Source organism: Primulina tabacum, unplaced genomic scaffold (assembly GCF_025594145.1).
Source record: "Primulina tabacum isolate GXHZ01 unplaced genomic scaffold, ASM2559414v2 Contig446, whole genome shotgun sequence".
Lineage (NCBI taxonomy): Eukaryota > Viridiplantae > Streptophyta > Magnoliopsida > Lamiales > Gesneriaceae > Primulina > Primulina tabacum.
Window position 1 is genome coordinate 69,382 of NW_027459752.1, and position 21,305 is coordinate 90,686.

Below are 21,305 nucleotides of genomic sequence, written 5' to 3' on the forward strand. Positions count from 1 at the left end.
TTTTTGTTGTCGTGAGCCAGTTCTGTGCGGAAGGGTATGACGCCGATTACTCCGGAAACGGTTAACTCGTTAAAGACAATTATTTCGACTGTTTTATCCATAATTTACGAAAATGGTCGCGACACGAGGACTTCCTAGGGATGTCACCCATCCTAGCTCTGCCATCGCGTCAGAACGCTTAACTTCATGGTTCTGATTGGGCGAGAGCAGTGCCGCGTGTTGTCCATCGCCGCCCGCCCCACACGTACGCGAGGGATATAAGAATAAACATCCCACTCAATGTCGGGTGCGATCATACCAGCACTAATGAATCGGGTCCCATCATAACTCCGAAATTAAGCGTGCTTGGGCGAGAGCAGTACTAGGATGGGTGACCCCCTGGGAAGTCCTTGTGTTGCACCTCTTTTCGTGTTTTTCTATTTTGATTACTTGTTGACAGACGATTTTCGGCTCAAATCATCTGAATCTCGATCGGGACAAGATAAGACATGTGAAATCAACGTAGCTCGGGCACTGCAGGATTTGGAAAAAATTGCAGCCTAATTTGATTGTAAACTAGCAAACGAAGGAGATTCATTACTCTGCAATGAGCTGACGAGATTTTAGTCGAATTCCTTCTCTAAGACCCTCTAATTTGCGATTTTCCACTTCTGTTAAGCTTCCGTTTCCTCGAGAAATCCTCTTAGGAAGTTCGAAATTCGATTTCGGTTCCATTTTATCGTATCCCAGACATAATAATAGCTCTACATTCGCTATTTTCTTCTTATTTTTTTCCTATTTTCTGGGAACATTTAGCGATTTTTGTTGTCGCGAACCGGTTTTGTTCGGAAGGGTATGACGCAGATTACTCCGGAGACGGTTAACTCATTAAAAACAATTATGTCGACTGTTTTATCCATAATTTACGTAAACAATCGCGACACGAAGACCTCCCAGGGAGGTCACCCATCTAAGCTCTGCCATCGCGCCAGAACGCTTAACTTCATGGTTCTGATTGGGCGAGAGCAGTGCCGCGTGTTGTCCATCGCCGTCCGCTCCACACGTACGCGAGGGATATAAGAATAAACATCCGACTCAATGTCGGGTGCGATCATACCAGCACTAATGCACCGGATCTCATCAGAACTCCGAAGTTAAGCGTGCTCGGGCGAGAGCAGAACTAGGATGGGTGATGCCCTGGAAAGTCCTCGTGTTGCACCCCTTTTCATGTTTTTCTATTTCTGATTACTTGATGACAAACGATTTTGGGATCAAATCATCTGAATCTCGATCGTGACCAGATAAGACATGTGAAATCAATGTAGCTCGGGCACTGCCGGATTTGGACAAAATTGTAGCCTAATTAGATTGTAAATGGGCAAACGAACGAGACTCATTATTCCGCAATGAGCTGGCGAGATTTTAGCCGAATTCCTTCTCTAAGACCCTCTAATTTGCGATTTTCCGCTTCTGTTAAGCTTCCGTTTCCTCGAAAAATCCGCTTACATAGTCCAAAATTCATTTCCGGTTTCATTTTATCGTATCCCAGGCATAATAATAGATTTACATTCGCTATTTTCTTATTCTTATTTTTTTTTCAATTTTCTGGGAACATTTAATGATTTTTGTTGTCGTGAGCCGGTTCTGTGCGGAAGGGTATGACGCAGATTACTCCGGAGATGGTTAACTCATTAAAAACAATTATTTCAACTGTTTAGCCATAATTTACGTAAACGGTCGCGACACGAGGACTTCCCACGGAGGTCACCCATCCTAGCTCTGCCATCGCGCCAGAACGCTTAACTTCATGGTTCTGATTGGGCGAGAGCAGTGCCCCATGATGTCCATCGCCGCCCGCTCCACACGTACTCGAGGGATATAAGAATAAACATCCCACTCAATGTCGGGTGCAATCATACCAGCACTAATGCTCCGGATCCCATCAGAACACCGAAGTAAAGCGTGCTTGGGCGAGAGCAGTAAGAGGATGGGTGACCCCCTGCGAAGTCCTCGTGTTGCACCCCTTTTCGTGTTTTTCTATTTTTGATTACTTGTTGACAGACGACTTTCGGCTCAAATCATTTGAATCTCGATCCGGACCAGATAAGACATGTGAAATCAACATAGCTCGGGCACTGCTGGATTTGGACAAAATTGTAGCCTAATTTGATTGTAAACGGGCAAACGAACGAGACTAATTACTCCGCAATGAGCTGGCGAGATTTTAGCCGAATTCCTTCTCTAAGACCCTTTAATTTGCGATTTTCCGCTTCTTTTAAGCTTCCGTTTCATCGAGAAATTCGCTTAGGAAGTCCGAAATTCGATTCCGGTTCCATTTTATTGTATCAAAGGAATAATAATAGCTTTACATTCGCTATTTTATTCTTCTTAATTATTTTTCTATTTTCCGGGAACATTTAGCGATTTTTGTTGTTGTGAGCCGGTTCTGTGCGGAAGGGTATGACCCAGATTACTCCGGAGACTGTTAAATCATTAAAAACAATTATTTCTACGGTTTTAGCCATAATTTACGTAAACGGTCGCGACACAAGAACTTCCCAGGGAGGTCACCCATCCTCGCTCTGCCATCGCGCCAGAATGCTTAACTTCATGGTTTTGATTGGGCGAGAGCAGTGCCGCGTGTTGTCCATCGTCGCCCGCTCCACACGTACTCGAGGGATATAAGAATAAACATCCCACTCAATGTCGGGTGCGATCATACCAGCACTAATGCACCGGATCCCATCAGAATTCCGAAGTAAAGCGTGCTTGGCGAGAGCAGGACTAGAATGGGTGATGGACCCCCTGGGAAGTCCTCGTGTGGCACCCCTTTTCATGTTTTTCTATTTTTGATTACTTCTTGACAGACGATTTTCGGCTCAAATCATCTGAATCTCGATCGTGACAAGATAAGACATGTGAATCAACGTAGCTCGGGCACTGCCGGATTTGGACAAAATTGTAGCCTAAATAGATTTAAACGGGCAAACGAACGAGACTCATTACTCCGCTATGAGCTGGCGAGATTTTAGCCGAATTTCTTCTCTAAGACCTTCTAATTTGCGATTTTCCGCTTCTGTTAAGCTTCTGTTTCCTCGATATATACGCTTACGAAGTCCAAAATTCATTTCCGGTTTCATTTTATCGTATCCCAGGCAAAATAATAGAGTTACATTCGCTATTTTCCTATTATTATTATTTTTTTCTATTTTCAGGGAACATTTAATGATTTTTGTTGTCGTGAGCCGGTTCTGTGCGGAAGGGTATGACGCAGATTACTCCGGAGATGGTTAACTCATTAAAAACAATTATTTCTACTGTTTTAGCCATAATTTACGTAAACGATCGCGACACGAGGACTTCCCACGGAGGTCACCCATCCTAGCTCTACCGTCGCGCCAGAACGCTTAACTTCATGGTTCTGATTTGGCGAGAGCAGTGCCGCATGTTGTCCATCGCCGCCCGCTCCACACGTACTCGAAGGATATACGAATAAACATCCCACTCAATGTCGGGTGCGATCATACCAGCACTAATGCACCGGATCCCATCAGAACTCCGAAGTAAAGCGTGCTTGGACGAGAGCAGTAATAGGATGGGTGACCCCCTGCGAAGTCCTCGTGTTGCACCCCTTTTCGTGTTTTTCTATTTTTGATTACTTGTTGACAGACGACTTTCGCCTCAAATCATCTGAATCTCGATCGGGACCAGACAAGACATGTGAAATCAACGTAGCTCGGGCACTGCCGGATTTGGACAAAATTGTAGCCTATTTTGATTGTAAACGGGCAAACGAACGAGTCTCATTACTCCGCAATGAGTTAGCGAGATTTTAGCCGAATTCCTTCTCTAAGATCCTCTAATTTGCGATTTTCTACTTCGTTTAAGCTTCCGTTTCCTCGAGAAATCCGCTTAGGAAGTTCGAAATTCGATTCCGGTTCTATTTTATCGAATCCCAAGCATAATAATAACTTTACATTCGCTATTTTCTTCTTCTTTTTTTTTCTATTTTCTGAGAACATTTAGCGATTTTTGTTGTCGTGAGCCGGTTCTGTGCGGAAGGGCATGACGTAGATTACTCCGGAGACGGTTAACTCATTAAAAACAATTATTTCGACTGTTTTATCCATAATTTACGTAAACGATCGCGACACGAGGACTTCTCAGGGAGGTCACCCATCCTAGCTCTGCCATCGCGCCAGAACGCTTAACTTCATAGTTTTGATTGGGCGAGAGCAGTGCCTCGTGTTGTCCATCGCCGCCCGCTCCACACGTACTCGAGGGATATAAGAATAAACATCCCACTCAATGTCATGTGCGATCATGCCAGCACTAATGCGCCGGATCCTATCAGAACTCCGAAGTTAATCGTGCTTGGGCGAGAGCAGTACTAGGATGGTTGACCCCCTGGGAAGTCCACGTTTTGCACCCCTTTTCGTGTTTTTCTAATTTTGATTACTTGTTGACAGACGATTTTCGGCTCAAATCATCTGAATCTCGATCAGGACCAGATAAGACAAGTGAAATCAACGTAGCTCGGGCACTGCCGGATTTGGAAAAAATTGTAGGCTAATTTGATTGTAAACGGGCAAACGAACGAGACTCATTACATCGCAATGAGCTGGCAAGATTTTAGCCGCATTTCTTCTCTAAATCCCTCTAATTTACGATTTTCCGCTTCTGTTAAGCTTCTGTTTCCTCGAAAAATCCGTTTAGGAAGTCCGAAATTTGATTCCGGTTCCATTTTATCGTATCCCAAGCATAATAATAGCTTTACATTCGCTATTTTCTTCTTCTTATTTTTTTTTCTATTTTCTGGGAACATTTAGCGAGTTTTGTTTTCGTGAGCCGGTTTTGTGCGGAAGGGCATGACGTAGATTACTCCGGAGATGGTTAACTCATTAAAAACAATTATTTTGACTGTTTTATCTATAATTTACGTAAACGGTTGCGACACGAGGACTTCCCCGGGAGGTCACCCATCCTAACTCTGCCATCGCGCCAGAACGCTTAACTTCATGGTTTTCATTACTTCTTGATAGACGATTTTCGGCTCAAATCATCTGAATCTCGATCGGGACCAGATAAGACATGTGAAATCAACGTAGCTTTGGCACTGCCAGATTTGGACAAAATTGTAGCCTAATTTGATTGTAAACGAGCAAACAAACGAGACTCATTACTCCGCAATGAGCTGGCGAGATTTTAGCCGAATTCCTTCTCTAAGACCCTCTAATTTGCGATTTTCCGCTTTTGTTAAGCTTCCGTTTCCTCGAGAAATCCGCTTAGGAAGTTCGAAATTCAATTCCGGTTCCATTTTATCGTATCCCAGGCATAATAATAGCTTTACATTCGCTATTTTCTTCTTCTTATTTTTTTTTCTATTTTCTGGGAAAATTTAGAGATTTTTGTATTCGTGAGCCGGTTCTGTGCGGAAAGGTATGACGTAGATTACTCCAGAGACGATTAACACATTAAAAACAATTATTTCGATTGTTTTATCCATAATTTACGTAAATGGTCACGACACGAGGACTTCCCAGGGAGGTCACCCATCCTAGCTCTGCCATCGCGCCAGAACGCTTAACTTCATGGTTATGATTGGGCGAGAGTAGTGCCTCGTGTTGTCCATCGCCGCCCGCTCTACACGTTCTCGAGAGATATAAGAATAAACACCCCACTCATTGTCGGGTGTGTTCATACCAGCACTAATGCACCGGATCCCATCAGAACTTTGAAGTTAAGTGTGCTTGGTCGAGAGCAGTACTAGGATGGGTGACCCCCTTGAAAGTCCACGTTTTGCACCCCTTTTCGTGTTTTTCTATTTTTGATTACTTGTTGACAGACGATTTTCGGCTCAAATAATCTGAATCTCGATCAGGACCAGATAAGACAAGTGAAATCAACGTAGCTCGGGCACTGCCGGATTTGGAAAAAATTGTAGGCTAATTTGATTGTAAACGGGCAAACGAACGAGACTCATTACATCGCAATGAGCTGGCAAGATTTTAGCCGAATTTCTTCTCTAAATCCCTCTAATTTACGATTTTCTGCTTCTGTTAAGCTTCTGTTTCCTCGAAAAATCCGTTTAGGAAGTCCGAAATTTGATTCCGGTTCCATTTTATCGTATCCCAAGCATAATAATAGCTTTACATTCGCTATTTTCTTCTTCTTATTTTTTTTTTCTATTTTCTGGGAACATTTAGCGAGTTTTGTTTTCGTGAGCCGGTTTTGTGCGGAAGGGCATGACGTAGATTACTCCGGAGATGGTTAACTCATTAAAAACAATTATTTTGACTGTTTTATCCATAATTTACGTAAACGGTCGCGACACGAGGACTTCCCAGGGAGGTCACCTATCCTAACTCTGCCATCGCGCCAGAACGCTTAACTTCATGGTTTTCATTACTTGTTGACAGACGATTTTCGGCTCAAATCATCTGAATCTCGATCGGGACCAGATAAGACATGTGAAATCAACGTAGCTCGGGCACTGCCAGATTTGGACAAAATTGTAGCCTAATTTGATTGTAAACGGGCAAACAAACGAGACTCATTACTTCGCAATGAGCTGGCGAGATTTTAGCCGAATTCCTTCTCTAAGACCCTCTAATTTGCGATTTTCCGCTTTTGTTAAGCTTCCGTTTCCTCGAGAAATCCGCTTAGGAAGTTCGAAATTCGATTTCGGTTCCATTTTAATCATATCCCAGGCATAATAATAGCTTTACATTCGCTATTTTCTTCTTCTTAATTTTTTTTCTATTTTCTTGGAACATTTCGCGATTTTTGTTGTTGTGAGCCGGTTCTGTGTGGAAGGGTATGAAGTAGATTACGCCGGAGATGGTTAACTCATTAAAAACAATTATTTCGACTGTTTTATCCATAATTTACGAAAACGGTCGCGACACGAGGACTTCCCAGGGAGGTCACCCATCCTAGCTCTGCCATCGCGCCAGAACGCTTAACTTCATGGTTTTGATTACTTGTTGACAGACGATGTTCAGCTCAAATCATCTGAATCTCGATCGGGACCAGTTAAGTCATGTGAAATCAACGTAGCTCGGGCACTGCTGGATTTGGACAAAATTGTAGCCTAATTTGATTGTAAACGGGCAAACGAACGAGACTCTTTACTCCGCAATGAGCGGGCGAGATTTTAGCCGAATTCCTTCTCTAAGACCCTCTAATATGCGATTTTTCGCTTCCGTTAAGCTTCCGTTTCCTCGAGAAATCCGTTTAGGAAGTCTGAAATTCGATTTCGGTTCAATTTTATCGTATCCCAGGCATAATAATAGCTTTACATTAGCTATTTTCTTCTTATTTTTTTTCTATTTTATGGGAACATTTAACGATTTTTGTTGTCGTGAGCTGGTTCTGTGCGGAAGGATATGACGCAGATTACTCCGGAGACGGTTAACTCATTAAAAACAATTATTTCGACTTTTTTCGCTATAATTTCCGTAAACGGTCGCGACACGAGGACTTCCCATGGAGGTCACCCATCCTAGCTCTTCCATCGCGCCAGAACGTTTAACTTCCTAGTTCTGATTGAGCGAGAGCAGTGCCGCGTGTTGTCCATCGCCGCCCGCACCACACGTACTCGAGGGATATAAGAATAAACATCCCACTCAATGTCGGGTGCGATCATACCAGCACTAATGCACCGGATCCCATCAGAACTTCGAAGTTAAGCGTGCTTGGGCGATAGCAGTACTAGGATGGGTGACCCCTGGGTAGTCCACGTTTTGCACCCTTTTTCGTGTTTTTCTATTTTTGATTACTTGTTGACAGACGATTTTCGGCTCAAATCATCTGAATCTCGATCGGGACCTGATAAGACATGTGAAATCAACATATCTCGGGAACTGCCGGATTTGGACAAAATTGTATGCTAATTTGATTGTAAACGGGCAAACGAAGGAGACTCATTACCCCGCAATGAGCTGGCAAGATTTTAGCCGAATTCCTTCTCTAAGACCCTCTAATTTGCGATTTTTCGCTTCTGTTAAGCTTTCGTTACCTCGAGAAATCCGCTTAGGAAGTCCGAAATTCGATTCCGATTTAATTTTATCGTATCCCAGGCATAATAATAGCTTTACATTCGCTATTTTCTTCTTCTTAATTTTTTCCTATTTACTGGGAACATTTAGCGATTTTTGTTGTAGTGAGCCTGTTATGTGCGGAAGGGTATGACGTAGATTACTCAGGAGACGGTTTACTCACTAAAAACAATTATTTCGACTGTTTTAGCTATAATTTACGTAAACGGTCGCGACACGAGGACTTCCCAAGTAGGTCACCCATCTTAGCTCTGCCATCAAGCCAGAACGCTTAACTTCATGGTTCTGATTGGGCGAGAGCAGTGCCGCGTGTTGTCCATCGGCGCCCGCGCCACACGTACTCAAGGGATATAAGAATAAACATCCCACTCAATGTCGGGTGCGATCATACCAGCACTAATGCACCGGATCCCATCAGAACTCCGAAGTTAAGCGTGCTTGGGCGAGAGCAGTACTGGGATGGTTGACCCTCTTGGAAGTCCTCATGTTGCAACCCTTTTCGTGTTTTTCTATCTTTGATTACTTGTTGACAGACGATTTTCGGCTCAAATCATCTGAATCTCGATCGGAACCAGATAAGACATGTGAAATCAACGTAGCTCGGGCACTGCCGGATTTGGACAAAATTGTAGCCTAATTTGATTGTAAACGGGCAAACGAACGAAACTCATTACTCCGCAATGAGCTTGCGAGATTTTAGCCGAATTATTTTTCTAAGACCCTCTAATTTGAGATTTTCCGCTTCTGTTAAGCTTTTGTTTCCTCGAGAAATCCGCTTAGGAAGTCCGAAATTCGATTCTGGATCCATTTTATCGTATCCCAGGCATAATAATAGCCTTACATTCGCTATTTACTTCTTCTTATTTTTTTTTTCTATTTTCTGGGAACATTTAGCGATTTTTTTTGTCGTGAGCCGGTTCTGTGCGGAAGGGTATGATGCCGATTACTCCGGAAACGGTTAACTCGTTAAAAACAATTATTTCGACTGTTTTATCCATAATTTACGAAAACGGTCGCGACACGAGGACTTCCTAGGGATGTCACCCGTCCTAGCTCTGCCATCGCGCCAGAACGCTTAACTTCATGGTTCTGATTAGGCGAGAACAGTGCCGCGTGTTGTCCATCGCCGCCCGCGCCACACGTACTCGAGGGACATAACAGCACTAATGCACCTGATCCCATCAGAACTCAGAAGTTAAGCGTGCTTGGGGAGAGTAGTACTAGGATGGGTGACCCCCTGGGAAGTCCTTGTGTTGCACCCCTTTTCATGTTTTTCTATTTTTGATTATTTGTTGAGAGACGATTCTCGGCTCAAATCATCTGAATCTCGATCGGGCACTGTCGGATTTGGACAAAATTGTAGGCTAATTTTATTGTAAACGGGCAAACGAACGAGACTCATTACTCCGCAATGAGCTGGCGAGATTTTAGCCGAATTCCTTCTCCAAGACCCTTTAATTTGCGATTTTCCGCTTCCGTTAAGCTTCCGTTTCCTCGAGAAATCCGTTTAGGAAGTCCGAAATTCGATTTCGGTTCCATTTTATCGTATCCCAGGTATAATAATAGCTTTACATTTGCTATTTTCTTCTTCTTATTTTTTTCTATTTTCTGGGAACATTTAGCGATTTTTGTTGTCGTGAGCCGGTTCTGTGTAGAAGGGTATAACAAAAATTACTCCGGAGACGGTTAACTCATTAAAAGAAATTATTTCGACTGTTTTATCCATAATTTACGTAAACCGTCGCGACACTAGGACTTCCCAGGGAGGTCACCCATCCTAACTCTGCCATCGCGCCAGAACGCTTAACTTCATATTTCTGATTGGGCGAGAGCAGTGCCGCGTGTTGTCCATCGCCGCCAGCGCCACACGTACTCGAGGGATATAAGAATAAACATCCCACTCAATGTCGGATGCGATCATACCAGCACTAAAGCAACGGATCCCATCTGAACTCCAAAGTTAAGCGTTCTTGGGCGAGACCAGTACTAGGATGAGTGACCCCGACCCCATGGGAAGTCCCCGTGTTGCACGCCTTTTCGTGTTTTTCTATTTTTGATTACCTCTTGAAAGACGATTTTTGGCTCAAATCATCCGAATCTCGATCGTGACCAGATAAGACATGTGAAATCAACGTAGCTCGGGCACTGCCGGATTTGGACAAAATTGTTGCCTAATTTGATTGTAAACGGGCAAACGAACGATTCTCATTACTTCGCAATGAGCTGGCGAGATTTTAGCCGAATTCCTTCTCTAAGACCCTCTAATTTGCGATTTTCCGCTTCGGTTAAGCTTCCGTTTTTCCTCGAGAAATCCGTTTAGGAAGTCAGAAATTCGATTCCGGTTCCATTTTATCGTATCCCAAGCATAATAATAGCTTTACATTCGCTCTTTTCTTCATCTTATTTTTTTTATATTTTCTTGGAACATTAGCGATTTTTGTTGTCGTGAGCCGGTTCTGTGCGGAAAGGTATGACGCAGATTACTCCAGAGACGGTTAACTCATTAAAAACAATTATTTCGACAGTTTTAGCTATAATTTACGTACACGGTCGCGACACGAGGATTTTCTTAGGGAGGTCACCCATCCTAGCTCTGCCATCACGCCAGAACGCTTAACTTCATGGTTCTGATTGGACGAGAGCAGTTCCGCATGTTGTCCATCGCCGCCCGCGCAACACGTACTCGAGGGATATAAAAATAAACATCCCACTAAATGTTGGGTGTGATCATACCAGCAATAATGCACCTGATCCCATGAGAACTCCGAAGTTAAGCGTGCTTGGGCGAGAGCAGTACTAGAATGGGTGACCCCCTGAGAAGTCCTCGTGTTGCACTCCTTTTCGTGTTTTTCTATTTTTGATTACTTGTTGACAGACGATTTTCGGCTCAAATCATCTGAATCTCGATCGGGACAAGATAAGTCATGTGAAATCAACCTAGCTCGAGCTTTGCCGGATTTGGACAAAATTGTAGCTAAATTTGATGGTAAACGGGCAAACGAACGAGACTCATTACTCCGCAATGAGCTGGAGAGATTTTAGCCGAATTACTTCTCTAAGACCCTCAAATTTTCGATTTTACGCTTCTGTTAAGGTTCCGTTTCCTCGAGAAATCCGCTTAGGAAGTCCGAAATTCGATTCCGGTTTCATTTTATCGTATCCCAGGCATAATAATAGCTTTACATTCGCTATTTTCTTATTCTTATTTTTTTTTCTATTTTCTGGGAACATTTAGCGATTTTTGTTGTCGTGAGCCGGTTCTGTGCGGAAGGGTATGACGCAGATTACTCCGAAGACGGTTAACTCATTAAAAACAATTATTTCGACTGTTTTATCCATAATTTACGTAAACGATCGCAACACGAGGACTTCCCAGGGAGGTCACCCATCCCTTCTCTGCCATCGCGCCAGAACGCTTAACTTCATGGTTCTGATTGGGCGAGAGCAGTGCCGCGTGTTGTCCATCGCTGCCCGCGCCACACGTACTCGAGAGATATAAGAATAAACATCCCACTTAATGTCAGGTGCGATCATACCAGCTCTAATGGAACGGATCCCATCAGAACTCCGAAGTTAAGCGTGCTTGGGCGAGAGAAGTACTAGGATGGATGACCCTCTGGGAAGTCCTCGTGTTGCACCCCTTTTCGTGTTTTTCTATTTTTGATTACTTGTTGACAGACAATTTTCTGCTAAATCATCTGAATCTATATCGGGACCAGATAAGACATGTGAAATCAATGTAGCAAGGGCACTGCCGGATTTGGACAAAATTGTAGCCTAATTTGATTGTAAACGGGCAAACGAACGAGACTCATTACTCCGCAATGAGCTGGCGAGATTTAGCCAAATTCCTTCTCTAAAACCCTCTAATTTGAGATTTTCCGCTTCTGTTAAGCTTCCGTTTACTCGAGAAATCCGTTTAGGAAGTCCGAAATTCGATTTTGGTTCCATTTTATCGTATCCCCGGCATAATAATAGCTTTACATTCGCTATTTTTTTCTTCTTATTTTTTTTTCAATTTTTTGGGAACATTTACCGATTTTTGTTGTCGTGAGTCGGTTCTGTGCGGAAGGGTATGACGCAGATTACTCCGGAGACGATTAACTCATTAAAAACAATTATTTCGACTTTTTTAGCTATAATTTACGTAAACGGTCGAGACACGAGGATTTCCCAGGGAGGTCACCCATCCTAGCTCTGCCATCGCGCCAGAACGCTTAACTTCTTGGTTTTGATTGGCCAAGAGAAATGCCGCGTGTTGTCCATCGCCGCCCTGCGCCACACGTACTCGAGGGATATAAGAATAAACATACCACTCAATCTCTGGTGCGATCATACCAGAACTAATGCACCGGATCCCATCAGGACTCCGAAGTTAAGAGTGCTTGGGCGAGAGCAATACTAGGATGGGTGACCCCCTGGGAAGTCCTCGTGTTGCACCCCTTTTCGTGTTTTTCTATTTTTGATTACTTGTTGACAAAAGATATTCGGCTCAAATAATCTGAATCTCGATCGGGACCAGATAAGACATGTGAAATCAACGTAGCTCGGGCACTGCCTGATTTGGACAAAATTGTAGCCTAATTTTATTGTAAACGGGCAAACGAACGAGACTCATTACTCTGCAATGAGCTGGCGAGATTTTAGCCGAATTACTTCTCTAAGACCCTCTAATTTGCGATTTTCCGCTTCTGTTAAGCTTCTGTTTCCTCGAGAAATCCGCTTAGGAAGTCCGAAATTCGATTCCTGTTCCATTTTATCGTATCCCAGGCATAATAATAGCTTTACATTCGCTATTTTCTTCTTCTTATTTTTTTTCTATTTTCGGGGAACATTTAGCAATTTTTGTTGTCGTGAGCCGGTTCTGTGCGGAAAGGTATGACGCAGATTACTCCGGAGACGGTAAACTCATTAAAAACAATTATTTCGACTGTTTTAGCTATAATTATGTAAACGGTCGCGACACAAGGACTTCCAAGGGAGGTCACCCATCCTAGCTCTGTCATCGCGCCAGAACGCTTAAATTCATGGTTCTGATTGGGCGAGAGCAGTGCCGCGTGTTGTCCATCGCCGCCAGCTCCACACGTACTCGAGGGATATAAGAATAAACGTCCCACTCACTGTCGGGTTCGATCATACCAGCAGTAATGTACCGGATCCCATCAGAACTCCGAAGTTAAGCGTGCTTGGACGAGAGCTGTACTAGGATGGGTGACCCCCTGGGAAGTCCTCGTGTTGCACCCCTTTTCGTGTTTTTCTGTTTTTGATTACTTGTTGACAGACGATTTTCGGCTCAAATCATCTGAATCTCGATCGTGACCAGATAAGACATGTGAAATCAACGTAGCTCGGGCACTGCCGGAGACGGTTAACTCACTAAAAACAATTATTTCGACTATTTTAGCTATAATTTACGTAAACGGTCGCGACACGAGGACTTCCCAGGGAGGTCACCCATCCTAGCTCTGCCATCGCGCCAGAACACTTAACTACATGGTTCTGATTGGGCGAGAGCAGTGCCGCGTGTTGTCCATCGACGCCCGCTCCACACGTACTCAAGGGATATAAGAATAAACATCCTACTCAATTTCGGGTGCGATCATACCTGCACTAATGCACCGGATCCCATCAGAACTCCGAAGTTAAACGTTCTTGGGAAAGAGCAGTACGAGGATGGGTGACCCCCTGCGAAGTCCTCGTGTTGCACCCCTTTTCATGTTTTTCTATTTTTGATTGCATGTTGACAGACAATTTTCTACTAAAATTATCTGAATCTCGATCGGGACCAGATAAGACATGTGAAATCAACGTAACTCGGGCACTGCTGGATTTGGACAAAATTGTAGCATAATTTGATTGTAAATGGGCAAACGAACGAGGCTCAGTACTCCGCAATGAGCTGGCGAGATTTTAGCCGAATTTTTTTTCTAAGACCCTCTAATTTGCGATTTTCCGCTTCTGTTAAGCTTCCGTTTCCTTGAGAAATCCGCTTAGGAAGTCCGAAATTCGATTCCTGTTCCATTTTATCGAATCGCAGGCATAATAATAGCTTTACATTCGCTATTTTCTTCTTTTTATTTTTTTTCTATTTTCTGGGAACATTTAGCGATTTTTGTTCTCATGAGCCGGTTCTGTGCGGAAGGGTATGACGCAGATTACTTCGGAGATGGTTAACTCATTAAAAACAATTATTTCGACGGTTTTAGCCATAATTTACGTAAACGGTCGTGACACGCGGACTTCCCAGGGAGGTCACCCATCCTAGCTCTGCCATCACGCTAGAATGCTTAACTTCATGGTTCTGATTGGGCGAGAGCAGTGCCGCGTGTTGTCCATCGCCGCCCGCGCCACACGTACTCGAGGGATATAAGAATAAACGTCCCACTCAATGTCGGGTTCGATCTTATCAGTACTAATGCACCGGATCCCATTAGAACTCCGAAGTTAAGCGTGCTTGGGCGAGAGCTGTACTAGGATGGGTGACCCCCTGGGAAGTCCTCGTGTTGCACCCCTTTTCGTGTTTTTCTATTTTTGATTACCTGTTGACAGACGATTTTCGGCTCAAATCATCTGAATCTCGATCGAGAGCTTTTAATTTGCGATTTTCAGCTTCTGTTAAGCTTTTGTTTCTCTAGAAATTCCGTTTAGAAGTCCGAAATTCGATTCCGGTTCCATTTTATCGTATCTTAGACATAATAATAGCTTTACATTCGCTATTTTCTTCTTCTTATTTTTTTCAGCTTTCTGGGAACATTTAACGATTTTTGTTGTCGTGAAATGGTTCTGTGCAGGAAGGGTATGGCGTAGATTACTCCGGAGACGGCTAACTCATTAAAAAAATTATTTCGACTGTTTTATCCATAATTTACGTAAACGGTCGCGACACGAGGACTTCCCAGGGAGGTCACCCATCCTAGCTCTGCCATCGCGCCAGAAAGCTTAACTTCATGGTTCTATTGTCAATCGCCGCCCGCTTCACACGTACTCGTGGGATCTAAGAATAAACATCCCACTCAATGTTGGGTGCGTTCATACCAGCACTAATGCACCGGATCCCATCAGAACTTCGAAGTTAAGCGTGCTTGGGCGAGAGCATGTACTAGGATGGGTGATCCCTGGGAAGTCCTCGTGTTGCACCCCTCTTCGTGTTTTTCTATTTTTGATTACTTATTGACAGACGATTTTCGGCTCAAATCATCTGAATCTCGATCGGGACCAGATAAGCCATGTGAAATCAACGTAGCTCGGACACTGCCAGATTTGGACAAAATTGTAGCCTAATTTGATTGTAAACGGGCAAACGAACGAGACTCATTGCTTTGCAATGAGCTGGCGAGATTTTAGCCGAATTCCTTCTTTAAGACACTCTAATTTGCGATTTTCCGCTTCTTTTGAGCTTCCGTTTCCTCGAGAAATCCGCTTAGGAAGTCCGAAATTCGATTCCGGTTCCATTTTATCGTATCCTAGGCATAATAATAGCTTTATATTCGCTATTTTCTTCATCTTATTTTTTTTCTATTTTCTGGGAACATTTAGCGATTTTAGTTGTCGTGAGCCGGTTCTGTGCGGAAGGGTATGACGCAGATTACTCCGGAGACGGTTAACTCATTAAAAACAAATATTTCGACTGTTTTAGCTATAATTTACGTAAACAGTCGCGACACGAGGACTTCCCAGGAAAGTCACCCATCCTAGCTCTGCCATCGCGCCAAAACGCTTAACTTCTTGGTTCTGATTTTGCGAGAGCAGTGCCGCGTGTTGTCCATCGCCGCCAGCTCCACACGTACTCGAGGGATATAAGAATAAACGTCCCACTCAATGTCGGGTTCGATCATACCAGCACTAATGCACTGGATCCCATCAGAACTCCGAAGTTAAGCGTGTTTGGTCGAGAGCAGTACTAGGATGGGTGACCCCTTGGGATGTCCTCGTGTTGCACCCATTTACGTGTTTTTCTATTTTCGATTACTTGTTGACAGATGATTTTCGGCTCAAATCATCTGAATCTCGATCGGGACCTGATAAGACATGTGAAATAAACGTAGCTCGGGCCTTGCCGGATTTGGACAAAATTGTAGGCTAATTTTATGGTAAACGTGCTAACAAACGAGACTCGTTACTCAGCAATGAGCTGACGAGATTTTAGCCGAATTCCTTCTCTAAGACCCTCTAATTTGCGATTTTCCGCTTCTGTTAAGCTTCCGTTTCCTCAATAAATATGTTTAGGAAGTTTGAAATTCGATTCCAGTTCTATTTTATCGTATCCCAGGCAAAATAATAGCTTTACATTCGCTATTTTCTTCTTCTTATTTTTTTTCTATTTTCTGGGAACATTTATAGATTTTTGTTGTCGTGAGCCGGTTCGGTGCGGAAAGGTATCACGCAGATAACTCTAGAGACGGTTAACTCATAAAAAAAAATTATTTCGACTGTTTTAGCTATAATTTACGTAAAAGGTCACGACACGAGGACTTCCCAGGATGGGCGACCCCCTGGGAAGTCCTTGTGTTGCACCTCTTTTCGTGTTTTTCTATTTTTGATTACTTGTTCATAGACGATTTTCGGATCAAATCATCTGAATCTCGATCGGGACCAGATAAGACATGTGAAATCAACGTAGCTCGGGCACTGCCGGATTTGGACAAAATTGTTGGCTAATTTGATTGTAAACGGGCAAACAAACGAGACTCATTACTCTGCAATGAGCTGACGAGATTTTATCCGAATTCCTTCTCTAAGACCCTCTAATATGTGATTTTCTGCTTCTTTTAAGCTTCCGTTTCCTCGAGAAATCTGTTTAGGAATTCCGAAATTCGATTCCGGTTCCATTTTATCGTATCCGAGGCATAATAATAGCTTTACGTTCGATATTTTCTTCTTCTTATTTTTTTTCTATTTTCTGGGAACATTTAGCGATTTTTGTTGTCGTGAGCTGGTTCTGTCGGAATGGTATGACGCAGATTACAACGGAGACGGTTAACTCATTAAAAACAATTATTTCGACTATTTTACTATAATTTACGTAAACGGTCGCGACACAAGGACTGCCCAGGGAGGTCACCCATCCTAGCTCATCCATTGCGCCAGAACGCTTAACTTCATGATTCTTATTGGGCGAGAGCAGTGACGTGTGTTGACCATCGCCGATCGCGCCACACGTACTCGAGGGATATAAGAATAAACATCCGACTCAATGACGGGTGCGATCATTCCAGCACTAATGCACCGGATCCCATTAGAACTCCGAAGTTAAGCGTGCTTGGGTGAGACCAGCACTAGGATGGGTGACCCCTTGTGAAGTCCTCGTGTTGCACCCATTTTCGTGTTTTTCTATTTTTAATTACTTGTTGACATACGATTTTCTGCTCAAATCATATGAATCTCGATCGGGACAAAATAAGATATGTGAAATCAACATATCTAGGGCACTGCCGGATTTGGACAAAATTGTAGCGTAATTTGATTGTAAACGGTCTTAGCCGAATTCCTTCTCTAAGACCTTCTAATTTGCGATTTTCCGCTTATGTTAAGCTTCCGTTTTCTCAAGAAATCCGCTTAGGAAGTCCGAAATTCGATTACGGTTCCATTTTATCGTTTCCTTGGTATAATAATAGCTTTACATTCGCTATTTTCTTCTTTTTATTTTTTTTCTATTTTCTAGAAACATTTAGTGATTTTTGTTGTCGTGAGCCGGTTCTGTGCGGAAGGGTATGACGCAGATTACTCCGAAGACAGTTAACTCATTAAAAACAATTATTTCGACTGTTTTAGCCATAATTTACGTAAACGGTCGCGACACAAGGGCTTCCCAGGGAGGTCACCCATCCTAGCTCTGCCATCGCACCAGAACGCTTAACTTCATGGTTATGATTGGGCGAGAGCAGTGCCGCGTGTTGTCCATCGCCGCTCGCGCCACAAGTCCTTGTGTTGCACCCCTTTTCGTGTTTTTCTATTTCTGATTACTTGTTGACAGACGATTTTCGGCTCAAATCATCTGAATCACGATCGGGACCAGATATGACATGTGAAATCAACGTAGCTCAAGCACTGTCAGATTTGGACAAAATTGTAGCCTAATTTGATTGTAAACGGTCAAACGAACGAGACTCATTACTCCGCTATGAGCTGGCGAGAATTTAGCTGAATTCCTTCTCTAAGACACTCTAATTTGCGATTTTCCGCATCTGTTAAGCTTCTGTTTCCTCGAGAAATCCGCTTAGGAAGTTCGAAATTCGATTCCGGTTCCATTTTATCGCATCATAGGCATAATAATATCTTTACATTCGCTATTTTCTTCTTTTTATTTTTTTTTCTATTTTCTGGGAACATTTAGCGATTTTTGTTCTCATGACCCGGTTCTGTTCGGAAGGGTATGACGCAGATTACTTCGGAGATGGTTAACTCATTAAAAACAATTATTTCGACTGTTTTAGCCATAATTTACGTAAACGGTCGCGACACGCGGACTTCCCAGGGAGGTCACCCATCCTAGCTCTGCCATCACGCCAGAATGCTTAACTTCATGGTTCTTATTGGGCGAGAGCAGTGCCGCGTGTTCTCCATCGTCGCCCGCGCCACACGTACTCGAGGGATATAAGAATAAACGTCCCACTCAATGTCGGGTTCGATCATACCAGCACTAATGCACCGGATCCCATTAGAACTCCGAAATTAAGCGTGCTTGGGCGAGAGCTGTACTAGGATGGGTGACCCCTTGTGAAGTCCTCGTGTTGCACCCCTTTTCGTGTTTTTCTATTTTTGATTACCTGTTGACAGACGATTTTCGGCTCAAATCATCTGAATCTAGATCGAGAGCAGATAAGACAAGTGAAATCAACTTAGCTCGGGCACTACCGGATTTGGACAAAATTGTAGTCTAATTTAATTGTAAACGGGCAAATGAATGAGACTCGTTACTCCGCAATGAGCTGGCGAGATTTTAGCCGTATTCCTTCTCTAACACCCTTTAATTTTCGGTTTTCAGCTTCTGTTAAGCTTTTGTTTCCTCTAGAAATCCGTTTAGAAAGTCCGAAATTCGATTCCGGTTCCATTTTATCGTATCCCAGGCATAATAATAGCTTTACATTCGCTATTTTCTTTTTCTTATTTTTTTCAGTTTTCTGGGAACATTTAACGATTTTTGTTTTCGTGAGCTGGTTCTGTGCGGAAGGGTATAACGCAGATTACTCCGGAGACGGTTAACTCATTAAAAAAATTATTTCGACTATTTTATATATAATTTACGTAAACGGTCGCGACACGAGGACTTCCCAGGGAGGTCACCCATCCTAGCTCTGCCATCGCGCCAGAACGCTTAACTTCATGGTTCTGTTGTCAATCGCCGCCCGCTTCACATGTACTCGAGGGATATAAGAATAAACATCCCACTCAATGTCGGGTGCGATCATACAACATTAATGCACCGGATCCCATCAGAACTCCGAAGTTAAGCGTGCTTGGGCGAGAGCAGTACTAGGATGGGTGACCCCTGGGAAGTCCTCGTGTTGCACCTCTTTTCGTGTTTTTCTATTTTTGATTACTTATTGACAGACGATTTTCGGCTCAAATCATCAGAATCTCGATCGGGACCAGATTAGCCATGAGAAATCAACATAGCTCGTGCACAGCCAGATTTGGACAAAATTGTAGCCTAATTTGATTGTAAACGGGCAAACAACGAGACTCATTGCTCTACAATGAGCTGGCGAGATTTTAGCCGAATTCCTTCTCTAAGACACTCTAATTTGCGATTTTCCGCTTCTGTTGAGCTTCCGTTTCCTCGAGAAATCCGCTTAGGAAGTCCGAAATTCGATTCCGGTTCCATTTTATCGTATCCTAGGCATAATAATAGCTTTATATTCGCTATTTTCTTCATCTTATTTTTTTTCTATTTTCTGGGAACATTTAGCGATTTTAGTTGTCGTGAGCCGGTTCTGTGCGGAAGGGTATGACGCAGATTACTCCGGAGACGGTTAACTCATTAAAAACAATTATTTCGACTGTTTTAGCTATAATTTACGTAAACGATCGCGACACGAGGACTTCCCAGGAAAGTCACCCATCCTAGCTCTGCCATCGCGCCAAAACGCTTAACTTCTTGGTTCTGATTTTGCGAGAGCAGTGCCGCGTGTTGTCCATCGCCGCCAGCTCCACACGTACTCGAGGGATATAAGAATAAACGTCCCACTCAATGTCGGGTTCGATCATACCAGCACTAATGCACCGGATCCCATCAGAACTCCGAAGTTAAGCGTGTTTGGTCGAGAGCAGTACTAGGATGGGTGATTCCTTGGGATGTCCTCGTGTTGCACCCATTTACGTGTTTTTCTATTTTCGATTACTTGTTGACAGATGATTTTCGGCTCAAATCATCTGAATCTCGATCGGGACCTGATAAGACATGTGAAATAAACGTAGCTCGGGCCCTGCCGGATTTGGACAAAATTGTAGGCTAATTTGATGGTAAACGGGAAAACAAACGAGACTCGTTACTCAGCAATGAGCTGACGAGATTTTAGCCGAATTCCTTCTCTAAGACCCTCTAATTTGCGATTTTCCGCTTCTGTTAAGCTTCCGTTTCCTCGATAAATATGTTTAGGAAGTTTGAAATTCGATTCCAGTTCCATTTTATCGTATCCCAGGCAAAATAATAGCTTTATATTCGCTATTTTCTTCTTCTTATTTTTTTTTCTATTTTCTGGGAACATTTATAGATTTTTGTTGTCGTGAGCCGGTTCGGTGCGGAAAGGTATCACGCAGATAACTCTGGAGACGGTTAACTCATAAAAAAAATTATTTCGACTGTTTTAGCTATAATTTACGTAAACGGTCACGACACGAGGACTTCCCAGGATGGGCGACCCCCTGGGAAGTCCTCGTGTTGCACCTCTTTTCGTGTTTTTCTATTTTTGATTACTTGTTCATAGACGATTTTCGGCTCAAATCATCTGAATCTCGATCGGGACCAGATAAGACATGTGAAATCAACGTAGCTCGGGCACTGCCGGATTTGGACAAAATTGTTGGCTAATTTGATTGTAAACGGGCAAACGAACGAGACTCATTACTCTGCAATGAGCTGACGAGATTTTATCCGAATTCCTTCTCTAAGACCCTCTAATATGTGATTTTCTGCTTCTTTTAAGCTTCTGTTTCCTCGAGAAATCCGTTTAGGAAGTCCGAAATTCGATTCCGGTTCCATTTTATCGTATCCGAGGCATAATAATAGCTTTACGTTCGATATTTTCTTCTTCTTATTTTTTTTCT

At 43.2% G+C, this 21,305-nt stretch overlaps 20 non-coding genes and 3 pseudogenes across 20 annotated transcripts; all 23 read left to right on the top strand.

Moving 5' to 3' along the window:
• The first annotated feature begins 284 nt into the window (after positions 1-284).
• LOC142534284 (5S ribosomal RNA) lies at positions 285-403 on the top strand. The gene has a single exon (XR_012816964.1). It is a non-coding gene; the product is annotated as a 5S ribosomal RNA (ribosomal RNA).
• A 679-nt stretch (positions 404-1,082) lies between these two features.
• Positions 1,083-1,201, top strand: LOC142534288 (5S ribosomal RNA). Its single transcript, XR_012816968.1, has one exon. It is a non-coding gene; the product is annotated as a 5S ribosomal RNA (ribosomal RNA).
• Positions 1,202-1,884: 683 nt separating this feature from the next.
• LOC142534356 (5S ribosomal RNA) lies at positions 1,885-2,003 on the top strand. Its single transcript, XR_012817014.1, has one exon. It is a non-coding gene; the product is annotated as a 5S ribosomal RNA (ribosomal RNA).
• Positions 2,004-2,687: 684 nt separating this feature from the next.
• Positions 2,688-2,809, top strand: LOC142534323 (5S ribosomal RNA; annotated as a pseudogene).
• Positions 2,810-3,492: 683 nt separating this feature from the next.
• Positions 3,493-3,611, top strand: LOC142534335 (5S ribosomal RNA). The gene has a single exon (XR_012816993.1). It is a non-coding gene; the product is annotated as a 5S ribosomal RNA (ribosomal RNA).
• Positions 3,612-4,292: 681 nt separating this feature from the next.
• On the top strand, positions 4,293-4,411 carry LOC142534283 (5S ribosomal RNA). The gene has a single exon (XR_012816963.1). It is a non-coding gene; the product is annotated as a 5S ribosomal RNA (ribosomal RNA).
• A 1,257-nt stretch (positions 4,412-5,668) lies between these two features.
• Positions 5,669-5,787, top strand: LOC142534296 (5S ribosomal RNA). The gene has a single exon (XR_012816976.1). It is a non-coding gene; the product is annotated as a 5S ribosomal RNA (ribosomal RNA).
• Positions 5,788-7,615: 1,828 nt separating this feature from the next.
• Positions 7,616-7,733, top strand: LOC142534279 (5S ribosomal RNA). The gene has a single exon (XR_012816960.1). It is a non-coding gene; the product is annotated as a 5S ribosomal RNA (ribosomal RNA).
• Positions 7,734-8,416: 683 nt separating this feature from the next.
• LOC142534348 (5S ribosomal RNA) lies at positions 8,417-8,535 on the top strand. Its single transcript, XR_012817006.1, has one exon. It is a non-coding gene; the product is annotated as a 5S ribosomal RNA (ribosomal RNA).
• Positions 8,536-9,184: 649 nt separating this feature from the next.
• LOC142534321 (5S ribosomal RNA) lies at positions 9,185-9,301 on the top strand (annotated as a pseudogene).
• A 647-nt stretch (positions 9,302-9,948) lies between these two features.
• LOC142534322 (5S ribosomal RNA) lies at positions 9,949-10,073 on the top strand (annotated as a pseudogene).
• A 685-nt stretch (positions 10,074-10,758) lies between these two features.
• On the top strand, positions 10,759-10,877 carry LOC142534355 (5S ribosomal RNA). The gene has a single exon (XR_012817013.1). It is a non-coding gene; the product is annotated as a 5S ribosomal RNA (ribosomal RNA).
• A 684-nt stretch (positions 10,878-11,561) lies between these two features.
• On the top strand, positions 11,562-11,680 carry LOC142534272 (5S ribosomal RNA). Its single transcript, XR_012816952.1, has one exon. It is a non-coding gene; the product is annotated as a 5S ribosomal RNA (ribosomal RNA).
• A 683-nt stretch (positions 11,681-12,363) lies between these two features.
• LOC142534341 (5S ribosomal RNA) lies at positions 12,364-12,482 on the top strand. Its single transcript, XR_012816999.1, has one exon. It is a non-coding gene; the product is annotated as a 5S ribosomal RNA (ribosomal RNA).
• Positions 12,483-13,164: 682 nt separating this feature from the next.
• LOC142534366 (5S ribosomal RNA) lies at positions 13,165-13,283 on the top strand. Its single transcript, XR_012817023.1, has one exon. It is a non-coding gene; the product is annotated as a 5S ribosomal RNA (ribosomal RNA).
• A 347-nt stretch (positions 13,284-13,630) lies between these two features.
• On the top strand, positions 13,631-13,749 carry LOC142534265 (5S ribosomal RNA). Its single transcript, XR_012816945.1, has one exon. It is a non-coding gene; the product is annotated as a 5S ribosomal RNA (ribosomal RNA).
• A 683-nt stretch (positions 13,750-14,432) lies between these two features.
• On the top strand, positions 14,433-14,551 carry LOC142534364 (5S ribosomal RNA). The gene has a single exon (XR_012817021.1). It is a non-coding gene; the product is annotated as a 5S ribosomal RNA (ribosomal RNA).
• Positions 14,552-15,060: 509 nt separating this feature from the next.
• LOC142534268 (5S ribosomal RNA) lies at positions 15,061-15,179 on the top strand. The gene has a single exon (XR_012816948.1). It is a non-coding gene; the product is annotated as a 5S ribosomal RNA (ribosomal RNA).
• A 683-nt stretch (positions 15,180-15,862) lies between these two features.
• Positions 15,863-15,981, top strand: LOC142534286 (5S ribosomal RNA). Its single transcript, XR_012816966.1, has one exon. It is a non-coding gene; the product is annotated as a 5S ribosomal RNA (ribosomal RNA).
• A 1,256-nt stretch (positions 15,982-17,237) lies between these two features.
• Positions 17,238-17,356, top strand: LOC142534271 (5S ribosomal RNA). Its single transcript, XR_012816951.1, has one exon. It is a non-coding gene; the product is annotated as a 5S ribosomal RNA (ribosomal RNA).
• A 1,303-nt stretch (positions 17,357-18,659) lies between these two features.
• On the top strand, positions 18,660-18,778 carry LOC142534363 (5S ribosomal RNA). Its single transcript, XR_012817020.1, has one exon. It is a non-coding gene; the product is annotated as a 5S ribosomal RNA (ribosomal RNA).
• A 657-nt stretch (positions 18,779-19,435) lies between these two features.
• LOC142534291 (5S ribosomal RNA) lies at positions 19,436-19,552 on the top strand. The gene has a single exon (XR_012816971.1). It is a non-coding gene; the product is annotated as a 5S ribosomal RNA (ribosomal RNA).
• Positions 19,553-20,234: 682 nt separating this feature from the next.
• On the top strand, positions 20,235-20,353 carry LOC142534301 (5S ribosomal RNA). Its single transcript, XR_012816980.1, has one exon. It is a non-coding gene; the product is annotated as a 5S ribosomal RNA (ribosomal RNA).
• The last annotated feature ends 952 nt before the right edge of the window (positions 20,354-21,305 follow it).